Here is a 26618-nt window from a genome sequence, read left to right as displayed (position 1 = left end):
GTCTGCAGGGACTAGCACAGAGTCATGGTAGACACTGAAAAAAATGTTTGTTGAATTGAGTAGGGAAACTAAGCCAAAACAAAACCAGCCACTCTATCCCTGGGTGATCAGATTTCTGGTGACAAGCCTTTATCTGCATAGCAAGTCTGGTTCTTGGATGCCAGACGTTGTCCTTCTGGAGGATTCTTCTCAAAGTCTTTCCAATCTCAGAGCCACCCTACTAGCATAGCCTTCAGTAACTCAGAGTCCCCTCTGTACCATGATGCAATCCTTAATGGAGAGAGATGATGGAAGACTGGATCGTGAAGCCCTTTGTAAGCAATACAATTTTATGTTCATCAAGTGATCCTCGATCCCAGGATCTGGAAACTAGAAGTGACCTTGGCTGTTGTGATTCATTGATGTGAAGGCTTGTTTCTCCAGTGTCTAACACTAGTGCCTGGTGGGAAAGACACAGGAGCCTACAGTTGTCTTTTCAAAATTTCCTCCCATTGTTGCTGGTTCTGTCCTCTGGAACTAAGTAGAACAAGGGAAATCCTTCCTCCATGTTACAGTCCATCAAATATTTTTAAAACGTTTTTGAATTTATTAAAAATTAAAATTTAATTACATTTTAATTTTCTTATTTTATAAAAAAAATTCCCCCTAAGGATAGAGCACAGAATCTTTTATTTCTAGTTTCCAAGGATATCTCTCAACTAGAATTACTGGCCCCAAGTGAGCTGTGTGTAGTTCTTTCTGTTCTTCCTTAGGCAAACTAGATTTTTGGATGGGCCAATAACTCAAGGGAGAATGAATGAATGAAAACAATATTTATTAAGTGCCAAAAACTGTGCAAAGTGCTGGAACCCATTAAATCATGCATTACAAGACTTGTGTGTTCACCAGAAATGGATGTGCTCAGAGAGGACTGGTTTGGAGAAATCAGGAAGAATAGTTGAGAGATAGCCTGGGTACTAGCTCTTTTTCAAGTACAATTTGGACTTCATGAAAGACAATATGTAGTCAGAGGACTTGAGTTCAAATTCTGACTTTGTCACTTCCTATCTGTGAGACTTCAGGCAATAACCTTCTCATTTGTCCAGAGGTTTGCCTTGAATTTGGCTAGGCTTGATGATGACCTGTGAATAGCCAGTTGGAGTCTTTTTCATTGCTATTAAGTTTATTCAAGTGTGGCTGAATACAAGTCTTCGGTTTGCTATCTCCCACACAGATAAACATAAGCCCCAGGACCTTAGCAAGAGGAGATCTGCAATCTCATTCTCATTCTGCTGCCTTAAGTCCCCTTTCAGTGACCTAGAACCCCAGAGGCTTATCATGTTTATAGTCCTATCGTTCCAAGGCAAGTAGACGTGCGTCTCGATGGTATAGCCCCCGGACAATCAATGCCTGACCTCCAGCGTGCGTATGTTGGACATTTCTCAATGACTGGTTGCTGTTGTCCCTCATTTCTTCATCGCCAAACAAATGCAAGATTGCTGGAGATAAAAACTGAGTTAGAAAGGACAACAGAGACGTCACATAGCTGTCAAGATGATCAGAGCTCAAGAGAGAGACTGCCTTGTGGAAAGAGCACTAGGTTAGGAGTTGGGAAACTTGAGTTTGGGTCCTGGTTCTGCTACTAACAAGCCATGTGACCTTGAGTAGCTAGCTTCATGCCTTTATTCCTCAGTTTCCTCACCTGAAAAATGAAGCTGCTGAGGTAGGTGAGTCCTAAGATTCTTTCTGGCTTTGGCATTCTATGCCCTAAGGCCCCTTCTAGCCCTAATATTTTGTTCTGATATTCCATGTTTTAAGATCTGTCTATAGTTGTGCAGTTCAAACAATCTATATTCTAACATTCTTTATTTATGGGTCCCTTTTACTTTTAACACTCTCTGTTCTATATTTGAAGGTCCCTTTTAGCTCCAACATTCAGTAGCTTCCATAAGTCTATGAAGGTGAATTTCTTTATGCCTCTTTTGCCCTCCAGGGGCTCTCCCACAGTGGGAATGCCAGGGAGGTCTCCCTCTCCTTTGTCTAGTTGTGCTGGGCAGAGAGGAAAGGGGGGGTGTTGACATCAAAAAGCAGGTGACTCTAGAACAGAAGGAACTGGCAGCTGCCCAAGGTTAATGATTACAATCCCCTCCCCCTTCGTGTTTTCGATGTTCTACATCCCAGCTCAGGGGGATAAACTCTCCCCCTTAACTACACTGACTTTCTCCTTCCATGGACAAGGGACTGGATCTGAAATCAGGAGGGTTGGTTTCTAATTCCAGCTGTGCCACTAACTTGATCTACGACCTTGAGAAACATAAAAGAACGTTCCTCTTCTAGTCTTCAGTTCTTCCTTTTCTAGCTCTTATGGACTCCTTTTATAGAAATTAAAGTGTAATCCACCTGAGAGTAGGAACTTTAAAAATAACTTCATGTTACAAAACATTTCATCATCTCCAATATTTAGCACAATATCCTATATCTGATAGGTGCTTAATGTATATCTGTAGAATGAAATTGAGAGTGCAATGCTGAGGAATGGCAAAGCTCCATAGATATCCATAGTTTGCCTGGAGCTGGGTGACCCTAAGTTTTGACTCAGCTCCCTCCTTGGCATTAACAGCAATGATGATTCTGGTTCTAGAGGGACAGCCTTCAGTGGTAACATATAATGATTGGTCAGAGACAACTTTTTGAAGGGGTAACAAGGATCACCATCAGAGCAGCTTGTAGGAGGTCATTAGCAAACCAGGGGGCAGAGATAGGACTAGGGTCCAAGGTGCAAGAGCAAAGGTCTTCAATGTATCAATGGCAGGATGGAAGTAGCCGAATGGGGAAGGTCCAATGCAACCCAGCTTAACTCAACAAGCATTGATAACTCACCTATAAATTTTAACAGGAGGTAGGTAGTATGAGTGCTGTTATGCCCAATTGACAGATGAGGAAGTTGAGGCGCAGAGAGATAAATTCCTCATAGCTGGCAAGCTAGGCCATATAACTAGTAAGTTATCCAAGATAGAATGTGACCCCAAGTCACTTGACTCCAGGGCCAGCATTCTCTTCAGCCTACTAGACTATTTTAAAGGTCAGGCAAGAGTTTCTATAGTCTAGTTGTCTCAGCATGATGAATACACTAGCTTCTTTTTGGAAATGGTGTCATATGGTGAAAAGTATGTTAGATTTAGGGTCTGAGAGCCTGGGTTCAAATCCCCACCTGCACCCTTGACCTCTATTGACCTCTCATCTGTAAAACGAAGGGGTTAGGCTAATGTAACTTCACACTCCCATGGAAACTCAAGTATTTGGGGCTAACCCACCTCCCTCATTCTTCTAAACAAGATTTAACTGAGGTCCACTCTCAGCCTTTGCTTGGGTTTCCTATGTGGAAAACCATCATGCTTGGGCCCAATAGTGGTAGATGTATTCATGGACTTAGTAGCCCTCTATATATCCAGTGACCCTGGGCTTAGCCCTACCATATTGCCTCAGGAGAAGACTCATCATATGACTCTTCTTGTCTGAGTCTCCATTCAAGTCCTTTCTTGGTTCAGAGTTGGCACCTCCTGCCAGATGCCCTTGTTAATGCTTCTTGGAACCATAGGTCTTCCACACTTGTGTCATCAACAGATTGAGGATAGCTGAGTCCAGTTCCCCCACTTCCTGGGGTTTAGACTGAAAAATGATGGCTTGTAACCCTATACAAGGGAAAGCATCACCCATATATGATATATGGAATCTCCACAATCACTAAGGAAAAGGACACAGGATCATAGGATCAGACTGTGAGAACTGCGAGGAAGACAGAAAAGGGGGTAAGCTTTTATATAGCACGTACTGAGTGCCACACACTGGGCTAGGCACTCTTTACAGTTACTATTCATTTGATCTTCACAACTCCAGAAGGTTGGTGCTACTATTATCACCATTCTGCAGTTAAGGAAATTAAGGCAAACAGAAGTTCAGTGACTTGCCTGGGGTCACAGAGTTATTAAATGTTTGAGGCTAGATTTGAACTCAAGTCTTCTTGACCCCAGGCCCAGAGTTCTGTCCACTGCACCTTTCCCCTTTCTACAAGGGACTTGAGATCGTGTAGTCCAACCCTCTTATTTTATAGATGGGGAAACTGAGACTCAGAGAGGAAATGTCTTGCCCTCCCCAGCTCCCAAACATCCAAGCACAGTGGCCCTTCTCTATCACTAAAATACCTACCCAGCACCTTCTCCTCCCTTTTGCATCACTGGGACTGGGAGGATCATGCTTTACCCACAGAGCTTGGGAGGACTTCTTACCCTGGCATTGCATGGGTAGGCGTACACGTATTCTGCCCTGGGGGATACCTTGACAACACTGCCATACTTCATTACCAGTTTGCTCCAGAACCTACAGCCATGTGTAAAACTATTATTTGTTTTGACCTGCTTCTCCAAGCCATCATGAAAGCCCAATTGCTCCTGTCCTCTGTAACCATGAAGCACCTAGAGACCAGGCCTCTTGCCAGCACAACCAGGGCCACTTGGAGCAGACTTCTCTGCCAGGACCATGCACAGGATTAGAATCAGAGGACCAGAGAGATTTAGAAATAGAAGGGGCCTTAAGATCATGTGGTTCAACCTACTCATTTTATAGATAAAGAAGTTAAGACCCAGAATGGCAAAAATACTTCTTAAGGTCACATTGATGAGAGGGGACCATCAGAGTTCTCTCAGCTGTATCCTGGATGCCAGGAGCCAAGTAATCACTCCACAAAGAGAGTCTCTTCTGGCTACGCATCCATTAACCTCTCTGAGTCTCAGATGCTTTATTTATAAAGTGAAAAGGTGGACTTTATGAGCTCTGAGACACCTTTCAGCTCTAAATTTATGAGCTTATGATTCTATGATCTTAGGATGAAGCAAAGGCATGGCTCTGAGTGAAGTTAGTCAGGTCCTTGGGGATCTGATCACCAGGCATCTACCTCCCCAGATGCTCCACCTGACCTTTGATCTTCATCCCAGCTCAGCGCTTTCTGCCCTGGCATTTGAAAGTCCAAGCTGATATCTCTCTCTGTCACCACAGGATCCTGGAGGGTGGAAGCCCCTATTATCTGCTATTGTGCTCTTCCTATGGCTAGTCAACATTTAACTCCTCCAACTCTGATTCTTGTGACTCCAAGTGGTTTGCTGCTGAGCTGAAAACCTCATTGCTATGCTACTCATCTCCACTGTCTCAATCTTGTCCATCTCAACCCTACCCTTCCTGAGCCCCCATCTTATCCTCTCTATTGTTCTCTCTGGACCCCTTCCTCCAAACCCTCTTGGATCACTAACAAACTTCCCTTCACTGTAGATGTCCCCCTCTTTCTCTCTTCCAGTCTTCCTACCCTCATGAAAACCTTGCTCGTTCCAGGGAACAATACATCTCTGACTGCCCTCTCCCATACTGAGTGAATCTTTTTTCACAGCCTCCAACACACTGGGCATTTACTACAAGCCAGACACTGTGCTGGGAATAAAAATAAGCAAAAAAAAAGACAGACCCTGCCTCAAGGAGCCTATCTTCTAATGAAGGTAAAAGAGAGCTGAAAATGGAGAAAGGAAAAGGAAAAGTATCTGCTGTGGAAGTGATGTTAAGGTCTGAGAAGTCAGATAGAAGGGCAATAATTGACTGACCTGGACCTCTCCCCAAATGGAGGCCTAAGGAAAAACTTACCAGTTGGAGAAGGAGGTCAGCAGAACAGAGGAATGTTTCAGAGTTAGAAGGCTCCATAAGCTAAAAGATGATTGAATGTGAGATTGTGGCTAAGACATAGTGTTGAAATCTGGAAACCTTTCCCACTCTGATGTTTACTCCATCTTCATCATGCAATCCCGAACTTTCTTGTACTCCTCTATCAGCTTCTAAATAATTTCCCCTGCCCTATAACGACATATCTATATCTACATTATCTATCCATCTATCTATGCCTACGTATAATTAGAGCTATCTATCCTTATATATAACTAGAGCTATGTATCTATGTCTGTATATAATTAGAGTTATGTGTCTATATCTATACCTATATATAATTAGAGCTTTCTATCTATCTATATCTATATCTATCTATCTACCTAACTACCTTCCTACCTACCTACCTACCTATATATAATTAGAGCTATTCCAAAATGAAATAAGATGTCTCGAGAGGTGGTGGGTTCACCCTCCTTAGAGCTCTTCATGAAGAAATTTCTTGGGTGTGTTTGGCATGTTATATGTTATAAAGTAGGGATTCCTTTGGGGTATTGGTTGCACTAGATGACTGCTTAGGTCCCTTCCAACTCTCAAATTCTGATTCTTTTCTTTGACAGTATTTCCTTCTACTTAACTTCTGCCACATTACTTGAATACTTCAATATGAACATTTCTCATATGTTAGAAATTATGGAGGAGAATGAGTATAAAGGAAATTAAATAAATGTGTGGCCAGAATAATAATAATAAAAAAGATAGGTTAGTCATATACTGAGAGGGAGTGATGATTGACGGAGAGCCTAAATGTTTCATTGATATCCCCAGAATGCTAAGAGATGCAAAGCATGTTGGGTAGGCCACCAACATGCAGCAAATTTATGGAAGAACATAGATGAGCGTCCCATAGGATGGGTAGGAATGGATGGTTTTGATCTGTATTATTGGAAGGAACATCCACATAGAAAGTATTCATAGAGTTCCCTCAAATGCCCTAGCCTCCCAGTTCATTAAACTTCTCAACTCTTCTGACTGACATCTTCACTTTATCTGACAGCCTGCAGTGATGTCATACCCTTGATCTCACCTTCACCCATAACTGTGCTATCTCTCCAATGCAGATCTATGAAATTCTTCTTTCTGTTCATTTAGTTCAATTTACCCACCCTGTGCCAGGGATTGTGTTTTGTGATGGGGATACAAAGAACCTACATTCCAATCTCTTATCCCACTTCTCTCTTTCTATCTCACTGTACTTAAAAAGTATTCTGTATTCTCACCACTATCTAGTGACTTTAGCTGTCTGTATTTTTCCCGGTCTATCACTTTTACTCCAGCTGCAGTTTCTTCCCTTCAGTCTTGACCTCATATTTAATCAGTTCAACTATACATTACTCCTTTACTCTTGACCCTCTTTCCACTTTATCACACCATTGTAATTATTGTCTTGCCAGACTTCAATCTACAGTTACCTCTGCCATCTTCTACCTCTACTCCCCATCCAAAGGCTATTTAATGCTACTGAAAGGATTCTCATAATCACACTGACTGGGTCCACTATGAACTTGTATTATGAAATCTCAACTAGTTTCTCACTGCTGTGCAACCATATTTTCATTCTTCCTTAATAAGTTCTCTGACATATTCCCCAAACCATTTTTCTTTCCTTATATCCTCAATGCCACCATTTCCCTCTCCTTTTCATCAGAGGACTCTGTTTCTTCATTTATTGGGAAATTGAGGCCATCTACGATGAACTCCCTCTTCTTTCCAACTCCCCATCTCCAAAGTCTTTTCCACTATTTCTAAATCTTTCCTCCTTTGTTCCAGGATATGAGAAGAGGCAGTTCTACTTCTTACCAAGGTCAAATTACTTGACCCATTGATTTTATCTCCTCCTGTCTTCTCTAGAAACTCACCCCTTTAATCATTCTCTTATCTTTAATATCTTCTTGTCTATTGGCTGCCTTGAAATAAGTTCTGGTCTTTCTCATTCTTAATGACATTACCATCCCTTCAAGCTATTATTCTATGTCTCTCCTACATTTCATAACTTAACTCCTAGAAAACTCCATCTGTGTTTATTGACTCTATTTCCTCACCTTTCTCTCCCTTCTCAAGTCAAGTTTTTCATCCTACCACTGAAACTGCTCTCTCCAAGATTACTGACAATCCCATAACTGCTAAATCCCACAAATTATTATCGGTCCATGTTCCTTTGACCTCTCTGCAGCTTTTGAGATTGTCAACACATCTCCTTCTCCTTCCCTTTGAACCTCCTAGATCCTCTCTATGACTTTGGCTTCCAAGATCTTGCTCTCCCTGAAGGTGCTTTTATGACAATTCCTTCTCAGTAAAGCCATCCCAAGCCCCTTATCAATGGAAATTTCTCAAGGCTTTGTCATAGTTCTTTTGGTCTCACTCCAAATTCACTTGGTAATTTCATTATCTCCCAGAATTCAATTATCATATTATCTTCTCTACACAGATCTCTCTCTGTCTGTCTGTCTCTCTCTCTGTTACTCTCTGTCTTTCTCTCTGTCTCTCTCTCTTTTCCTCTCTCTCTCTGCCTCTGTCTCTCAGTCTTTCTCTGTCTCTCTTTGTCTCTCTGTCTCTCTGTTTCTCTCTCTCTGTCTCTCTCTCTGTCTCTCTCTCTGTCTCTCTCTCTGTCTCTCTCTCTCTCTCTCTCTCTCTCTCTCTCTCTCTCTCTCTCTCTCTCTCTCTCTCTCTCACACACACACACACACATTCACAACCTTCATACCTCCCAAGTTCCAGTCCACCTCTTCTTAGGTTCAAACTCAATATGGCTAAAATTCACATTTTTTCCTTCTCCAAGCCATCCTACATGCTACCGCCAAAGTTCTCTCCCTACAGTCCAGTTCTGATTATTTTCCTTGCCTACTCTGGACATTTTCTTCTCTCCCCTCTGCCTACAAGATGGAATTTGAGTTTTGTGATCCATCATCCAGGACAGTCTACCTTCAACCCATTTTTAATTTTTTTTATTTACTCCAATTACTCTTCTTCCCCTACCTGCAGTTCAACCAAAATGAACTCAGTTTCCTAAATGTGCTCCATGCTTTTTTGTCTCTGTACCTCAGCTCAGGCTGAGTCTTGAAAAAACTTTCTCAGGATGAGAGATATTGCTCCTCAGACAAGGGCCTAATGCCTTTTTCTTCAATTCTGATAAATTTGAAGTGACTCAGTTCTCACAAAGGGACACATGCAGGATTTTTTTTATTATTGTTGTCACTGGTTCCATTAATAGGTGGGTCACATAAAAATATATTGTAGAAGGAGAGACCATTTGTGCTTTCTCTTTCCACAGATGTCACTGACTGGCTGATCAGTCTGTCAATATCAGATCAGGTAGTAATGGGTTTTGTGGTTTTCTTTTGTGCCATTCTAGTTGGTCTCCTACTGACGGACAGCCCAGCCAGTAACAGGATGAAAAAATATTGGAGAATATTACCTTAATTCAAATCCAGTCTCAAACATTTACTAGCTATGTGACTCTGGGCAACTATTAAATGGGGATTATAATAGCACCCACCTCCCAGGGTTGTTGTGAGATTCAGATGAGACAACAATTGTGAAGTGCTTAGCATAGTGACTAGCAGGAAGTAGAAGGTATTTAATAAACAGAGTTTATTAATTATTATTATACTCTCCCTCTTTCTTCCTTCTCTGCTCTTCTCCTACAGTGCAAGAAGAAGGTCATAGGGGATACTTGGAGGATGTAAAGTCTGCACGTGATCCAGGAGCAAAAGGAGATGTTCTTCAATTCCTAAATATATCAAAATCTTCCTACAGAGCAGGTCTAACCATTTCAATCATCTGTTCACAATTTTAAGTGACCCTTTATTGTCTTTAGGATAAAATGCAAATATTTCAGCATCCAAATTATGTTGTATTTATTCAACTGCTTATAAGTTTTATGGTCTATACTGTAAGGTCCTTGAAGGTAGGGACTTTTTTATTCTTGAATCTTTGGTGCTTACATAGTGCCTTATGTACAGTTGTGGGTAATTTGTTCTTCCTTCTCAAAGAGGACCATGACATCAGGAAGGTGATGCTGTAACTTGCAAGCGAATTGGATTTAAGTGAGGGAGGGCTGTGCGAAGTCAGCAGCCTCACTTTCTCCTCTGGAGCCATCTGGGTCCAGTGGCAAGATATAGATCAGGATGACTGGAGGTGGACCAGAATGCAGTTGGACACCTTGGCCTTTTGAAGCTGAAGTCTTTCCAAGTTCTCACTTAAAATCCAATTCACTTGCAAGTCATAGCATCATTTTCCTTACGTACAGTAAATGCTTAATAAATGTTTATCTGATTGAACTGAATTGCCCAAGGCCACATAGCCAAAAAGGTGAGACATGAACCCAGGTCTTTTGATTCCAAATTCATTGTTTTTTCCATTATAGTAGGTGTTCTTAACCTTGGGTCCATAGTCTGTGGATAGACTTCAGGAGGTTTGTGACCTTGGAACCAAATTATCTTTTTATTTTCACTCATTTCTAACTGAAATTTAGCATTTCCTTCAATTACTTAAAAGCAATATTGTGAAAAAGGATCCTTAGATTTCCCCAGACTGGCCAAAAGGTCCATGACACCAAAAATATTAAGAGCTCATGCACTTTACCAGCATTTCTTCTGAGCCTGGGATGGGTGTTAGCTTCTCCCCTCTATTTCTTTTTCTACCCCATCTCCCACTCCTCAACTCCCAGGTAGCTTCTGTTATGGGACCACCTATGGAATCCCAGATAATCAGAATTTAAGTGTTAGAATACTATATTTTTTCATTATTTTTTTATTTAAATTTTTGTATTTTATCCAATTATATGTAAAAACAAATTTTAACATTCATTTAAAAAATTTTTGAATTCCAAATTCTCTTCCTCCCTCCCTCCCTCCCCTCTTCCCTCTTTTAGAAGGCAAACAATTTAATATAGATTCTACATAGGCAGTCATGCAAAGCATGAACACACAAGAAAACACAAACCAAAAAATACCAAGAAAAATAAAGTTTAAAAAAAGTATGCTTCAATCTGCATTCAGATTCCATCAGTTCTTTCCCTGCAGATAATATTTTTCATCATAAGTCTTTTGGAATTGACTTGGATCATTGTGTTGTTGAGTTTGCTAAGTAATTCATGGTTGATCATTGTATAGTACTACTGCTCATTCTCCTGGTTCTGTTTACTTCACTTTGCATCAGTTCACTTAAGTCTTTCCAGGTTTTTCTGAAAGCATCCTGTTTGTTGTTTCTTATAGCAAATAGTATTTGATCACGATCATAGTGTTGTCTCTGGCCCTTGTCCTCAGAGGACCAATGACATCACAATGATGTCTTGACTTGCGTGTCAATTAGATTTAAGTGAGGCAGAGCTGTGTCAATCTCAAGCTCTCCTCCCCAGTCATCAAAGTCCAGTGGCAATGCAAAAGTCAAGACAACTGGCAATGCCCCGGGATGCAATGGGTGACCTTGGACTTTCTAAATTAAGGTCTTTCCCAGTCTTCTGTTTGTCTGAGGCAACAGCCATTCAATGACAAAAAGTTAGGTAAGAACTGAGACAAAAGATGGCCCAACTTACCATCACAAATATCAATCTAGGAAGGAAAGACCCTCCAGATTTGTGGCCAGAACAGGAAACAATTGTAATTTCCCCTCATTATAAGCCATCAAAACTCAAACTCTAAGCTCAGGGACTTTGAGAGCAATGATAACTAGGAATGTTTTTCTACATTTTGCCACTTGTTGGATTTCCCCTCATTTTCCAATTCTTTGCTACCACAAAAAGAGCTGCCATAAATATTTATGCGCATATAGGTCCTTTATCTTTTTTTTCTTTTTAAATCTCTTTGGGATACAGGTCTAGTAGTGGTATTGCTGGGTCAAAGGGTCTACCACACTGTATCCTTGACACTGTCTTACCACTAACACAGTGAGTAGTCACATTCCTTCTGAGTCTGAGTCTGACTGTAAAATGGGAGGCTTGGACCAGATGGTTTCTGATTTCTCTTCCAGGGCTCATTTTTCATGAGTCTAGAATTTTGCTGTGTTCTGTGTCTTCCTCTCTGCCATCCCGTAAGGCCAGACTTGGGTGCCATCTTTTCTCTGAAGTCTCGTCTGACTGCCCCAGTTCTGCTCTCCCCTTTCTCTGAGCTCTCATCATCTTGATTAGGTATAATATTGATTAGATTATTGTTGTTTAGTCATTTCAGTTGTGTCTGACTCTTCATGACCTATCTGGGATTTTCTTGGCAGAGATACTGGCATGGTTTGTCATTTCCTTCTCCAGCTCATGTTATAGATGAGGAAACTGAGGCAAACAGGGTGAAGTGACTTGCCCAGGGCCATACAACTAGCTAGTAAATGTCCGAGGCCAGATTTGAACTCAGAAAGATTAGTCTTCTTGACTCCAGGTCCAGTCGTCTCTCCACTATACCACCTAGCTTCCCTTGCTCACTATGTACTGCCCTGTTTATTGGCTGTGTGGTATATGAACTCTGTTCCTTCTCTTTCCTATTCTCTGAAGAGTCTGGCACACAGCAAACACTTAATAAGGCCCTTCTAGGGTCTAAAGACCCTAGAACTTCAGGTTAGAAAGGGCCCTAGAGATCAAATAGTCTAATTTCTTCATTTTGGGGTGAGGGGAGGAAGGAGATCCAGAGAAGACAAATATGTCCAAGAAACAAAGTAGCATTCGAACACAGGTTCTCTGAGGCCACATCCAGCCCTCTTTTCACTCCACCACACTAGATAATCTGTTAAACACCCTGAGGTGTTTGACAAGGACCTCTGTTCCTCAGTATAGAACATTCCCTCCTCTTAATACTCATCTAAGAAATGTGTTTACTTTGGCCTCTTACCGGGGAGATAGGTGCCTTGGTCAGCATGCCCCATAGGTAATTAGAACACTGCGGGGGGCCAGGAGGCGTTAGCCAGGGCCTTTGACCTTGTTCTTTGTACACTCTATCTACATGAAGGGAACTGTGGCTGCCAGACTCTTTCCTCTGGGGAGGTTAGAGGAAACCAGTGGCAAGGAGAGCTAAACCATTCTCCTGGAAAGCCCAAGGCTTTGAGGAATGCATGGGTCTCTGTCTAGAGAGGACATCTGGGTAGAGCAGAGGGTGTTTGCTCCTTAACCAATGTGAAATTGGGATCATGTCACCCTAGCCTCATCCCCTTCCCTGCAAAATGAGAATGATGGTCCTACATTCCCTGCTTACCTTACCCAAGGGAATATTTTAGATTTAGAGAGAATACAAGAAAGAAAAAACTAGAAATGACTTAATAGAAAGGTATGGGATTGTCAGTAGTCCTGTGCTGCGTATACATTAACTGTGTGGCCCCAGAATGCTTTTCATGACTACTGTTTATCACGGCATGCTCTCTGTCCCCAGTACCCTGGGCACTTTCCAGCTGCTGCACAAGAGTGAGTTATCACTGGGATGATCATGCCCTGTTTCTTAAGGATCTTGTGTCTGTATCATCTCTACTCAACTCATCTGTTGAGTGGTCAAAATTATTATCATTTCATCTTCAGTGTAAAGGACGTTGAGCTCCAGATCACTTAAGTAACTTGCTTAAGTTACTTAATTATTAAATGCAGAAGTTCAACCTTGGTCTTCTGGATTCTCGTTCAGTTCTCTTTCCACTGGGCTATGGATAATGGATAACATGGATAACGTTTGTAATGTTCTGGACTCTACGTGCCAGGTGTGATAATAGTTCCCTGTAACTTCCATAATCTAAGGCTTACAGTATTGCCAGAACCCTAACTTCTGAATGAACCCTTTCTTATCCCTCCAGGAGCTAGTACCTTCTTTATCGAGAATACCTTTCTTTGTCTTTTTGTGTATCTATATTTATCTATTTAGAGTATTATCTAATTAATGAGAGCTATTAGATAGAAGTATATGTGTGTGTGTACTCTAGACACAGATAGATACCTTTCTTCTACTTTATGTGTATCTATATCTATATTGATCTAGATCTAGATTGATAAAAATACAGAGAGATAGGTATAGATACATATAAAGAAGAAAAACTTCCTTTTACTTCATGTAAAGATAGATATAGGCAGATATAAACATATGTATGGATAGGTAGATCTATCTATATGTATGTCTATATTTATATGTATAACTATCTGTATCTACATCCATCTCAGAATGTATACACATATACTTCTATCTAATAGCTATCTCATTTTTAATTATTTGTATATATTATTTTTACATAATGAATCACAAATCTTGTTATTTATATGTTATCTTTTCCATTAGAATACAGCCTTCTTGGGGACAGGGACTGTCATTTACCTTTCTTTGTAACCATTCCTAATGTTTTAGACCAGTAGGTGCTTAGCAAGTGCTTATTAGTCCTGACTAAAAGGCAGAAGAATATTGCTGTTAAATGGTTGGACTTTTTGGTCACTGAGCACCTGGGATTGCTGAAAGTCCTGGTCAACTTCCCTAGTCCAATTCGGTCTGCTCTCTTTTTGGTATTCAATGTGGGGCTGGGCTTTTTGTCCACTTGTAGCTCTTGCCCCAAATTAGATATGGATGGATTTACTCAATGAACTGCTCAAACGACTGAATGCCATGATCGAAACAATGGGGATTGTTCATCCATTCAATTTTTCTCTCCTCTCCAGTTCATCATTCACACATTAGCCAAAGTGATTTTCCTATAGTCTGAACATGTCATTTCCTTGCTCAATAAATGCCAGTGTCTTCCCATTCCCTCCCTGGAAAATCAAATACAAAGTCCTCTGTTTGGCATTAGAAGCCCTTCACAACTTGGATGCAACCTATGTTTCCATCTTGCCATGCATGACTCCCCTTTAGAAACTCTCAAGTGCAGACTACTGGCTTCACTGTAGCTCACACTTGACAAGCTGGCCCCTAGGACTGAAATGTATACCTTTCTCACATCCACCTTTTAGAATCCTTAATGTCTTTGGAAGCTGAGGTTCAGTGGACTTCCCTGAACTTCTCTAAGTCTTCTAGCCCTCTCTCACCCACTCCAAAATCTTATGCCAAACATACTCCAGCAGCATAGAAGTCATGTTAGTAACTAACTTTTCCTCCAGTGTGAATTTTTCTTTATCATTTACTATATTGCTTTCCCATCATGAATCACAAAGTTGATTCCCTGTTGCTTGCCCAAAGTCTGTTTCCTGCTGCTCATCCTGAGCATGGTTCTTGCTCCTTGCCCTCGGTGCCATAATTTCTAGCTTTGGTATGGGGCCGAGGACTGGCGTCACAAAAATGCTGTTTGAGGAAAGTTCTCGTAATGTTTGTGGTTGCTGGCAATTCAATGTTCTAGACGGCCTTCCGGTGGGGCAAATTTGTTGACTTCTTTTTAGCTCTCCTTGACAGATGATGCATGAGCTATCTCTGTGAGGAGAGGAGGTCAGAGCTGCCCCAGCCCTGCCAGCCTTGAGAATGCTGATGGGAATTCTCCCTTGCCTTATGTTCATTTTGAACCCTCTGCTTGTTATGTATTATGGGCTTTGGTAACCTCATTTATAAAAAGGAATGGGGATAAATGCGATCAAGCCTTCGTAATCTTTTTGTATATCATAGATGGATTTGGGCACTCCGGTGAGCCTATGGATCCTTTCACAGAATGATGTTTTTAAATGCAGAAGACAAAATACCTAGGATTGCAAAGAAACCAGTTATGTTGAAATACAGTTTTCAAAACATTGAAAGAAAATGTATGGCCCCCAGGTTAAGAACCCTGAATGAGATGAATGAAAGAGACAACTCTAAGGATACAGAAATACAGAGTGCTCTCTCTCTCTCTCTCTCTCTCTCTCTCTCTCAATCTCTCTCTCTGCCTCTCTCTCTCTCTGTCTCTCTGTCTCTGTCTCTGTCTCTTTCTGTCTCTGACTCTCTGTCTCTCTCTCTGCCTCTCTCTCTCTGTCTCTCTGTCTCTGTCTCTGTCTCTCTGTCTCTCTCTCTGTCTTTCTCTGTCTCTCTGCCTCTCTCTCTCTCTGTCTCTTTCTCTCTGTCTCTGTCTCTGTCTCTCTCTCTCTGTCTTTCTCTGTCTCTCTGCCTCTCTCTCTCTGTCTCTTTCTCTCTGTCTCTCTCTCTGCCTCTCTCTCTGTCTCTCTGTCTCTCTGTCTCTGTCTCTGTCTCTTTCTGTCTCTGACTCTCTGCTCTCTCTCTGCCTCTCTCTCTCTGTCTCTGACTCTGTCTCTCTCTCTGCCTCTCTCTCTCTCTGTCTCTGTCTCTCTGTCTCTGTCTCTCTGTCTCTCTCTCTGTCTTTCTCTGTCTCTCTGCCTCTCTCTCTCTGCCTCTCTCTCTCTCTGTCTCTGTCTCTCTGTCTCTGTCTCTCTGTCTCTCTCTCTGTCTTTCTCTGTCTCTCTGCCTCTCTCTCTCTGTCTCTTTCTCTCTGTCTCTCTCTCTGCCTCTCTCTCTCTGTCTCTCTCTCTCTGTCTTTCTCTGTCTCTCTGCCTCTCTCTCTGTGTCTCTTTCTCTCTGCCTCTCTCTCTGCCTCTCTCTCTGTCTCTGTCTCCGTCTCTCTCTCTCTCTCTTATCTTGTATCCCAAGTTCTCCCCCACCCTCTAGCTGAATTTGCCCTAAATACTTGATTTAAGGGTATGTTTTGTGTGCCTTTGCTAGACATCAGTATTGTTAGTTATATTTCTCCTTCCTACTCTAACATTCTTTTATAACATTCCTCCCATTTCTGATGTTCTATATCCTAGGTCCTTATCCGACTTGGACGTTTGATGTTCTATGGTCCCTTCCTCTCCTAACATTCTATATATTACACTCCCCACAGCTCTAACATCCTATAATATAAGGTCCCTTCTATCCTTGGCATTCTACGGACTAAGGTCCTTTAGACTTTTAACAGTTTATTAGCTAAACTTTCTTCCACTTTTAACATTCTCTGTTTTAAGGCCCATTTCAGCATCCTTCTACTTTATACTTCTTGTGATATTTGTTATCAAAGATTCATTGAAGAAGGTGAACTCTGTTGCTTTGTCTTTTAAAGAATCTTAAATGATTTGGATGGGAAATACTTTATTAGAAGACAGACTTTAAAGTTGTGTTTTGACCTACCAAATGGCATGTTTTTTCCCAAGTCAATCTTGTATTCATTATATCTTTCAGTCAATTGTGTGATGGTAAAGACATAGCTCATGATGGACTATCTCTTGCAAGCAGTTTTCAGATCTCTACCATTTCCCTCAGTAAAGGTACCCTTGATGTGTATATCATATATCAATTATTATAGAGATTTTCTATAGATTGGAAAGTAGATGATTATTTATGGTGAATTAATAAGGTCTAAAGTATTTTCAGAGACATCGCGATCTTTCCCTACTTCAGATGCCTTTTGAATAGTAGACTAATGAAAAGCATGCTTGCTCAGAGGTCCTAGGTTCAAATCCTACCTCTGATACTTTGCTACTTGTATGACCTTGGGCAAATCACCTAATCTCCCTGGGTCTCATCTGTAAAATGAAGGTGTTGGACTAGATATCGTTACTAATTTAATAGCTAGCATTTACAAAGTACTTCATGAGTATCTAATTTGATTTTCACAGCAATGATGGGAGATTTGTTGTTCTGTTGTTTCAGTCATGTCTGACTCTTTGTGATCCCATTTCTTGGCAAAGATACTAGAATGGTTTACCATTTCCTTCTCCAGATCATTTACAGATGAGGAAACTGAGGCAAACAGGGCGAAGTGACTTACCCAGGGTCACACAACTAATAAGAGTCCAAGACCAGATTTGAACTCACAAAGATGATTCTTTCTTAACTCTAGGGTTGGCATTCTATCCACTGAGTCACCTAGCTGCCCCTGGAAGGCAGGTCCTATTATCATTATTATTACCATTTTACAGATGATGAAACTGAGGTAGGCAGAAGTTAATAGATTTGCCTAGGGTCACATAGCTATAACTGAGGCTGTATTTGAACTCTGGTCCTCCTGACTCTAGGTCTAATGTGATCCTACTCAGCTGAAGTCTATGATCCTAACATCCTCCTGATTACATTACCTCTACCCAACTTTCCTCTACATGGACTTGGGTTACTGTGGCTGCTTTTCCTGTTTTTGTTCTCTTTGGCTTCCTTTGTACTTCTACAAGCATACTTGGGGCCATTATTGTTAGCGTCCAAGTCTGTACAGTGATTCTATTGTCCTCAATAGTGAAAACAGTTTCTTGTAAAAAATCTTTGCTGATCTTTACCATTTTTTTACTGGTTGTTGCCCTCCTTCTGTTTTCATCTTTAAATGCCCCTGGAAAGACTGTCCAGTTGGGTCTCTTGCCAAGCTTTCTTTAAACAGATTTTAACCTGTCATTACTTCTCTTGGCTTTATGAGGCAATACTGGTCATAATCTTCAGTCGTGTTCTATCCTAGGATTTTACAAATGAGTTTCTATTCTAAACCAGTGTTGCCTTTGGCTGCTCTCTTCCCACTTGACAAATAGGTCAAGTGCCTGCTGCTGACTAAGGTACTCTTTAGGATCTTTTGTTTTTCTTCTTATGACATTTAATTTATATCAGTAAAATTTCTATTTTAAATTATATTACATAACTCTGTCCTTTCTGTTACTTATTACTCATTTTTCATTATCAGTAACTTGCTTAAATAAGTCTCTCAATAGAGATATTTCAATTAAATCCAGTACCTTTTTTCATTATTTATTTCTAATTCTGATCCCTGATCTGATAGTCACATGACAATGTCTATATATAGACAGTTGATTCATGAAGGCCTCCTACCTCAGAGATGAAGTTTTTCCTGTCTGTTAAAATATATTCAATTTAATTTTTAAAATGTCTTTTGGTGCTTTCAAAGTCTGGTGATTCTGGGCATTTTCTCTGGCTGTCTCCTATACCTAGAACACTCTCATTCCTCTTCTCAAATTACTGACTTCCCTGGCTTTTTAGGTCCCAACTAAAATCCCACCTTCTACAGGAAGCCTTCCTCAATCCCACTTAATTCCATTTATCCTATTTATTCTGTATGTAGCTTGCTTTGTATATATTTGTTCTCTTGTTGTCTCCCCCATTAGACTGTAAGTGTCTTGAGGGCAGGGAGAGTCTTTTATCTTTTTTGTATCTTCAGTGCTTAACCCTGGGCATGGCACATAGTAGGTGCTTCATAAATACTTATTGACTGATTGTTTGTGTCAATCAATTCTTTCTTTGAAAGAAGAAAATATTTATGATTATAGATTCATGAGCCTCCTTTGTGCAGTCTTAAAGCATCTTCCGTTACTTATTACTAACTCATATTTTCCAGCATATTTCTTATTATTTTCAAAATACAAAGCCATGAATCAAAGAAAGGGTCTTAGAACATATAATGCCAGGGCTAGAAGGAGCTTAATGTCACATTTAGAAGGGGCCTTAGATCATAGGATGTCAGAAGTGGAAAGGACTAATGATCATAGTGTTAGGATTGGAAGAGGTCTTATAAGATTATCCAGTCTGATTCCTCATTTTACAGATGAAGAAACTCAGAAGGAAAGTGAGTTGCTCAAGGTCATTTAAGTATCAAGGCTGGAATTCAAACTCATGTCTTCTAACTATAAGTTAAATGCACTTTCTATGACCTCCCCCAAGCCCCACTCATAATGAGATTGATTGCTTAACAAACACACCTAAAATAACACATCCCAACAAATATCGTCCCCTTCCCCTTCATAGTTGCCTCCTTGAGAAGTTGTGTGAATATTCTGTTGAGGCGGCCTTTGTTTGCATCATTATAGGAACTTTTCTTGGAAGCCTGAGTCACATGCTTTGAGATCCTCACAGTTACCACAAATCCTAGGTTTTTGAGGCTGGATTTGATTTTTTTGGAAACAGAGCAAACTGCTGTGGTCCCAAGTCTGGTAAATAATAGTAAGAACTAATATTCACATAGTTTTAAAAAATTTGCAAAGTCTTTGACATGTGTTATCCCAGTTGAAACTTATAAGGTGAAAATATCATTGCCATTTTCAAGATGGGAAAACTGATGCTTAGAATGACCCATGGTCATGCAGGAGGACATGGAATGCAGAGCCTTTACTGTGTGCCATGCTCAATGAGAGAACTCATAAGCATCAGAAGCAAGATGTCAGTTGAGGTCTGTCTGACTTGGAGTCCCACACTCAACCCAGTACACCACACTACCTCATCAGGACAAGTTTACAACCTTCCAAGGAGACAACTTCCATTTCACAGAATCACACTCTCAGAAGGAGAAGGAACCTCAGAGGCCATCTAATCCCACCTTGGTGGAAAGAGAATTGCCTTTACAGCATATCCACCAGGTGGTCATCCAGCCTTTGTTTGAAGACCTCTTTTAATGGAAGACAAAGCTTCACCTTCCACTCTGGGGTAACTTTCACAGATGGTAAGTTTTTCCTTCCATGAAGTTTCTTGGGAACCTCTCTCTGTTTCCCTTTCTCAGTCTCTACAATACAGTCATGTGCTAAATAGAACCTTTTGAGTGATTTAGTGGTATAATGGAGAGACTTCTGCCCCGAGTCTCAGGAGACTTTGTTTTCAGTCTGTGCTCCGCAACTAAAAAGCTGTGTGACCTTAAACCATTGGATCTCTTCTCTGTGACTTGATTTCTTCATTTGTGAAATGAAGGGGGCTTGGGTTAGATGATTTCTAATGCTCCTTCCAGCCATCATATTCCATTCCTTCCATCCTTTACATTCTATGATTCTAATACATGGTAAGTTGTGTTGTTTTCTAGTTTTGCTTGAAAAGAACTGGAAATGACAATTTTTTGGTAGAAGAGCTTTGGAAGGAGGAAGGAAGGTGGTGATGGAGCAAAGGCAAGATGTAGTCAGATATTGGAGGGCTGGGATTTCAGTTGCTATCTCAGAGGGAATAAAACCTGATACTAAGGCAAGTAAGAGGACGTTTGTCACCAGAAGCCCAATACAAACAATTGATGATATTTCTGATGAGACAAACTGTCCACAGAGCAGTTACACACTGGAGACTTCAATGATTAACTCACTCGGGGTGAGTCCAAGGTATACAGTAGAGATAAAAATTGAAGACATTCAAAGGTTTGATTAAAGAGAAATAGAATTTCAGAACTTTAGAAATGGAAGTGCTCTAAGAGGTTATATTAAATAACTTCCTATTCAGAACAGGAATTAACAACACCCCTGACAAAACTAGCCTTTACTTAAATACTTCTGGTGATGGGGAACTCACCCATTCTTGAGGTAGCTTGTTATACTAGAGGCAGCCAGGTGGTGCAGTGGATAGAGCACCAGTGCAGGAATCAGGAGGACCTGAGTTTAAATCTCACCTCAGACACTAGCTGTGTGACCTTGTCACTTAACCCCAATTGCCTCATCCTGGACCATCTCCAGTCATCCTGATAAATATCTGGTCACTGGATTCACATGGCTCTGGAGGAGAAGTGAGGTTGGTGACCTGCATAGCCCTCCTTCACTCAAAACAAAAGTCACGTGCAAGTCATGTCATTATTTCTCTGATGGCATGGTCTTCTTTGGCAATGAAGGATGAACACACAGCTTGTTATACTGTTCAATAGTTCTGATTGTTAAAGAGTTCTTATGTTAAATCAAAATCTGCCTCCCTGTAGTTTTTCTCCTTTCTCTATAGTCAGAGAGAAGAAGTCTGCATCTTCTTCAATGAGACTAGATTTGGCATTAGAAGACCTGGGTTCAGATCTTGGCTTTGCTACTTATTATGGGTGTAACTTTGGGCAAATAACTTCATTCTTTGCTTCTCAGTTTGCTACTCTCTAAAATGAAGGCTTTGGACCAGATACATGTCCTTTGAATTCCCATCCTGTTCCGAATCTCATGATTTTATTTCTGTTCCTAGACATTAATCTATTTCAGATCTAGAAAAAAAGTGCCTGTGGAGGCCAAGTCCTTCTTCCAAGGAATCAAGAGCAAGTGAGACTTGCATTCTTCAGGTCTTAGAGGAAACACCACCAACATCCACCAATGGCTGCCATCTTCCCTCATCACACCGTTCAGGCTGGAAGTTCTTCTTTTTGCCAAACTTGAATTGCTGGTTCTTTAAACAGCATGGGACAGTGTAAAGAAACCCAGGGTTTACGCCCAGTTCTGCTGCTAACTTGCTGTTTGATGTAGAACATGTCATTTCTCCTCAAAGTGCCTCATTCGTCTCCTTTGTGAAATAAGAGAATGGATTGGATTATCTTTAGGATCTTTTCCAGCTCTATTTTTCTGCATTGAAAGATCACATTGTCTGTCCTCAAGGGTTAGGCAGAACTTTCCTTGACTGCAGGGAAACTGTGGGAAAGTTGAAGGAAGTGTTTAATTCTTTCTCTCTGTCTAGAAGACTGTGCAAGTGTACTTCAATTTAAGCAAAAACATTTATATGAAAATACTATTTGCATGTGAAAAAAAGATTGTAGTCATGCAATTTGCAATGTAATTATCTCTCTTTTTTTGGAAAGAATTTTATGCTATGATTTGTTTCAATGATCCCCTCCCATGAAGTGTTTGCGACAAGATTTAATTGAAAGAATTTGATTTTTAAAAAAGTTTTAAAGAAATCACTATTGTTTATGGAAATAGCATAAATTAATTAATAAGCATTTATTACACACCTACTATGTGCCATACTATGTGTTGGGGATGTATATATGAATCAGTCCTTGCCCTCAAAGAGATTTTTAACCTATTAAGTAGCATATAGAAATGGATAGTGCAGAGGACTTGAATTCAAGGAGTCCCGTTTCTAATCCTGCCTTGGATACCTAGTAGTTCTATGATCCTGGGCAGGTTACTTAACTTTATAAACCTCAATTTTCTCATCTGTGAATGGGTATCATCTCATCAGATGAAATGCTCAAGAGCTTCATTAACTTTCCTGTACTTTCTAAAGATGTAAGCAGCTACTTTTTTGGTTATGGTATGTGGATGCTTTTTTCTCAGTCCCTTGCCATCTCCACCTCTGTCTAGTGGGGATCATTCGTCATTACACAGAGGAAAGATCAGTTAGACTTGGAACCCAGTTCTTTCCTGACTCCAGACCTTTCATCCTACACCAAAGTCCCTCTCTGAAGAGTAACTTACAGACCAGAAGATCAGCAGATAATAATTAGCATGACAAAAGATTTCCTTCATTCTCCAAAATACCACACAAAAAATCCCTTCATTTGTTCAAGTCTTTATTTCTGAGTGATTATTTTTACTTGACAGACAGGGAGTGGAGGGTTTATAGGGTCGTCTCCTCACAATAACCTTGGTGGGAGGCAGGGAATGCAATATTATTATTTCCAATTCAGGGATGAACAAACTAATGTCACAAAGGTGAAGAACTTTGCCCCAAGTTTATAGGGTCATAAATTTAGACTTGAAAGAGACCCCAAAGGCTTAGATAATCTAACCCCTTCATTTCACAGAAAAGGAAACTGAGGCTCAGAAATGTTTAATGGCAGAAGTCACACAAGTCTCAAAAGTCAAAGCTAGGATTCAAAACCAGGTCTTTGAACTCCAAATCCAGCCCCTTTTCTATGGTATAAGTAATATGTAGGTCTTTCCTAATGCATGGTCTCATTCCCTTCCTTTTACACCAGAAGCCTTCTTAAATCAACTGATAGCACATGTATTCTAGCCACTGTGAGTCGGAGGCATCAAACATGGCTCTTTCCTATACACTGCCATGACCTTCTCTGAGCCTTGGTTTCCTCATCTGTAAAAAAGATACTATTGAACCAGCCTCTAAGGTCCCTTTTAGCCCTAGACCTATGACTTTATGAACTTGCTATCAAAATGAGAGTTTAGATTTGAATTCCAGGTCTGCTACTACCTATAGCAAGTGACAGAATATTCTTGAGCCTCAGTTTCCTTTTCTGTAAGATGAACAGGTTAGATTAGATGGCCATTAAGGTCCCTTCCAATTCTAAGCCTATGTTCCTATGACTGCCCTCAGGTCCCTCAGAAGTGAAGACAAACCCTCTCTGAACTGAGAGTAAGGTCAGAGATAGCAGAAACTTAGATTTATTTTTAAAAAGACACACTCGTAATTTTTCAGGAAATATATTGCATAAAATTACCTATGTCACTCTCTATTAAAGTGTACTTCGTTGTCTTGAGGGGAGAGAATTGAGACCACTGAGCATTACAATAGTCAAGAATCAAGAGATCCCAAAATCAGCCAATCAGTCACATGTATTTATTAATCACTTACTATGTACCAGATCCTGTGCTATATAACCTTGGGTAGGTCACTTCCCATCTTTAGACCTCAGGCCTCTCATCTGTAAGATGAGAAGTCTGTACTCAGTAATCTCTTTGATCTCTTCCGGTTTTATCTAATCTTTTCAAAAAACAAGTGTTAAAAAAAATGAGATTGAGTGAAAGGAAAGAACTGAGGTCACAAGGTATGAGAAACCATTTTCATCTCTAGTGCTGAGAAATTTTGGTCTGTATGACGGGTCTAGGTCTCAAAGATCTATTTATTGCACTGAACTAAATTGTGTGGTCAAAGTAGGAATAGTCTCTCCCTACCACCTCCCCTAGGAAAGCCCTGGCTGGCAACTGTTCCTGGGAGTTCTTCAGATCCTGTTTGACTTTGAGATATACTTGGTTTCATGCCTGCCATGTGATTATCAAAGGTACGCAAGTGACTTTGATCGCGCTTTCTGCTGGAAGCCTGGCCTGTGCATCCCTGTTAGCTCTGTGGGCCTTCCTCAATGGGCGATGGATGGAAGGTGAGGGTTGTCATGGACACAAAGTCCCTGACATGCTGGGACCCGAGGATGTTGGTTTTGGAAGAGAAACGGGAGCTCAGAGTTCATTAGCGAGGGGACAAAGGCAGCTCAGGTGTTTGAAAACCTAACCCAAATCCTCCCCCAAACTTATTTCAGGGTAGAAGGAGGCAGGGAAAGCTGTGATGCTGGAGGGGGGGGGGGGGGGAGGAGGGCAGGACGAGATCATGGAAAGAAACTTAGCTTTGGAAATTTGGGTTTCAACTCTGGGTATAACCCTACTATGCCCTGTGTGACCTTTCCCTCTCTGTGCCTCAGCTTTCTTCTTTGTAAAATGAAGGTGGGGGGAGGGGAACTTCCTAGGGACTAGCGCTATTCAAAAGTGTCTCAGGCCCATATATTTAGTATAAAAGGGGCCATAGGCTCATATATCTAGATCCAGAAGGGATCTTATGGTCATCTCGATGAGTCTCTCATTCTATAGATGAAGAATTTGAGCAATGGGTTGTCTCCAGGGAGGTAATGAGATCCCCCTCCGTGGTGGTCTTCAGGCAGAAGTTGGACAAACACTTGGCCGCCGTGTTTCTTATGTATGGGTTGGACTGGAGTGCCCTTGAGGTCCCTTCCAACTCTGAAATTGTGCCTCGATGTCTAATATCCCTTGTGGTTCAGTGGCGCTGACAGATTTCTTAGACCCACAGAATGTTTGAGCTGGAAGGAGTTTCTGGAAAAAGCTGTCTTTCCTGGGCCTGCAGCTCACAAAGAGAATGAGTCAGCCAAAAGGAAAAAAAGAGTCTGGGTGTCTTCAATGAGGGCAAAGGGTTATGGTTCCTGAGGGAGGAGAAGATTAGAGGGAAAGGCAAATAACCTTCTCCATTCAGTGCCCTGCAAATCAGCCTTCTCAGCAGGAAACCTCTCATCTCAGCCTCACTTGGGCCTAATGGATTCTGAATGGCTTTCAAAGGTGGTTGAAATGTCCTTTTCAAAGACAGGTGCCTGGCAGCTATTTTGTGTGATAAAGCTCAGAGCAGGTATTAGGAACCATGTCATGTCTAAGTGGGGCACATACATACTCATCAGGGAATGACACCCACCCTTCTCTCCCCCAACACTTGTCTTCAAGAGCTGACAATAATAGGCATTTATTAAGCGTCAGCTATCCACAAGGCATTGAGCAATTCCATCACTCGATCTGTGGGCATTTATGAAACATCTCCAATGTGCCAGCCAGCTTGCAGCTTGGTGTAGAAGATCAAGGAGGAACATTTATGGAGCACCTACTACACTCCAGCCACTATGCTAAGCATTTTATGAGGATTCTTGTACTTGATAAAGAGCAGGTGTCATTGTCAGGAAGTGTTGGATTCAATTCTGGCTGATGATGCCCAGGTTGGGCGATCCTGGGCCCCAGGTAACTGCAAGGCTGTAAATTCCAGAATATGATGCAGATCTGAACTTATAAACTGAGTCCCTTACCAGGAGTTGCTGACCCTGATGAAAGGTACACAGTAATCCCCAAAACCAATCAACCAGAATTTTTAAAACACCAACTAAAGGCCAGCTGCCATTGTCTTAGGTGGTCTAGAAATGGTGTCTGCCTTCAGTGAGCCTGGCCTTTCACATATTTTTCAATTCAGTTGAATTCATTCATTCATTCAATCAATCAACATTTAGTAAGCTTTTTCTGTGTGTCTCCTGATCCATGGTTGCCCTTCCCTCACAGATAACAATGCCTGCTACCATGCCTTTCTAAGAGCCAATCTCTGCTCCTCACCCATCACCCTAGTATCTCTCCTGCTTACATCCACCCATACCCATACCACCCAGCAGACCAGAAGGAAAGGGGTGAGAACAAGAATTTGGCCCCATCACTTTTGAGAGTTTGCCAGTCCTGGTCTTAAACCTTCTATGAAAACTACTGGCCTATAGAACTCCCATTCTCTTCCTTCTGTTCTGTGTCCCTAGATGGCAGGAAAGGAATCTGGAAATTTGGAAAGGAGTCCAGAAGAACACAAATTGAAGATAAGCAAAGAAGATACTTGGAGGCCAGATGTAAGATGGAAGAAGCATGGGACTTTGACTTTGACCCTAGCCCACTGCCTGGAGTCAGGAAGTCCTGAATTCAAATATGGCCTCAAACAAGCTCTACGACCCTAAGTAAGTCAATTAACTTCTGTTTGCCTCAGTTTCCTCATTGGTAAAAATGGGAATAATAACAACAC

The 26618-nt window shown here is 41.1% G+C and overlaps 1 long non-coding RNA gene across 3 annotated transcripts in view; it reads left to right on the top strand.

Moving 5' to 3' along the window:
- The first annotated feature begins 566 nt into the window (after nucleotides 1–566).
- The window catches only part of LOC140497425 (uncharacterized), a 40362-nt gene continuing 14310 nt past the window's right edge, over nucleotides 567–26618 (top strand). The window contains exons 1-4 of one of the 3 annotated variants that reach the window (XR_011964681.1): nucleotides 567–1702; nucleotides 9387–9500; nucleotides 21534–24399; nucleotides 26362–26553. This is a non-coding gene — a long non-coding RNA (uncharacterized lncRNA). Of the gene's footprint in view, nucleotides 1707–9386; nucleotides 9501–21533; nucleotides 24400–26361; nucleotides 26554–26618 lie in introns of all 3 variants that reach the window. The other 2 variants (XR_011964683.1, XR_011964682.1) reach the window with 2 other exon arrangements.

Source organism: Notamacropus eugenii, chromosome 3 (assembly GCF_028372415.1).
Source record: "Notamacropus eugenii isolate mMacEug1 chromosome 3, mMacEug1.pri_v2, whole genome shotgun sequence".
Lineage (NCBI taxonomy): Eukaryota > Metazoa > Chordata > Mammalia > Diprotodontia > Macropodidae > Notamacropus > Notamacropus eugenii.
The sequence above is the reverse complement of the archived record's forward strand: the minus strand, read 5'-3'. Positions and strand labels throughout refer to the sequence as shown.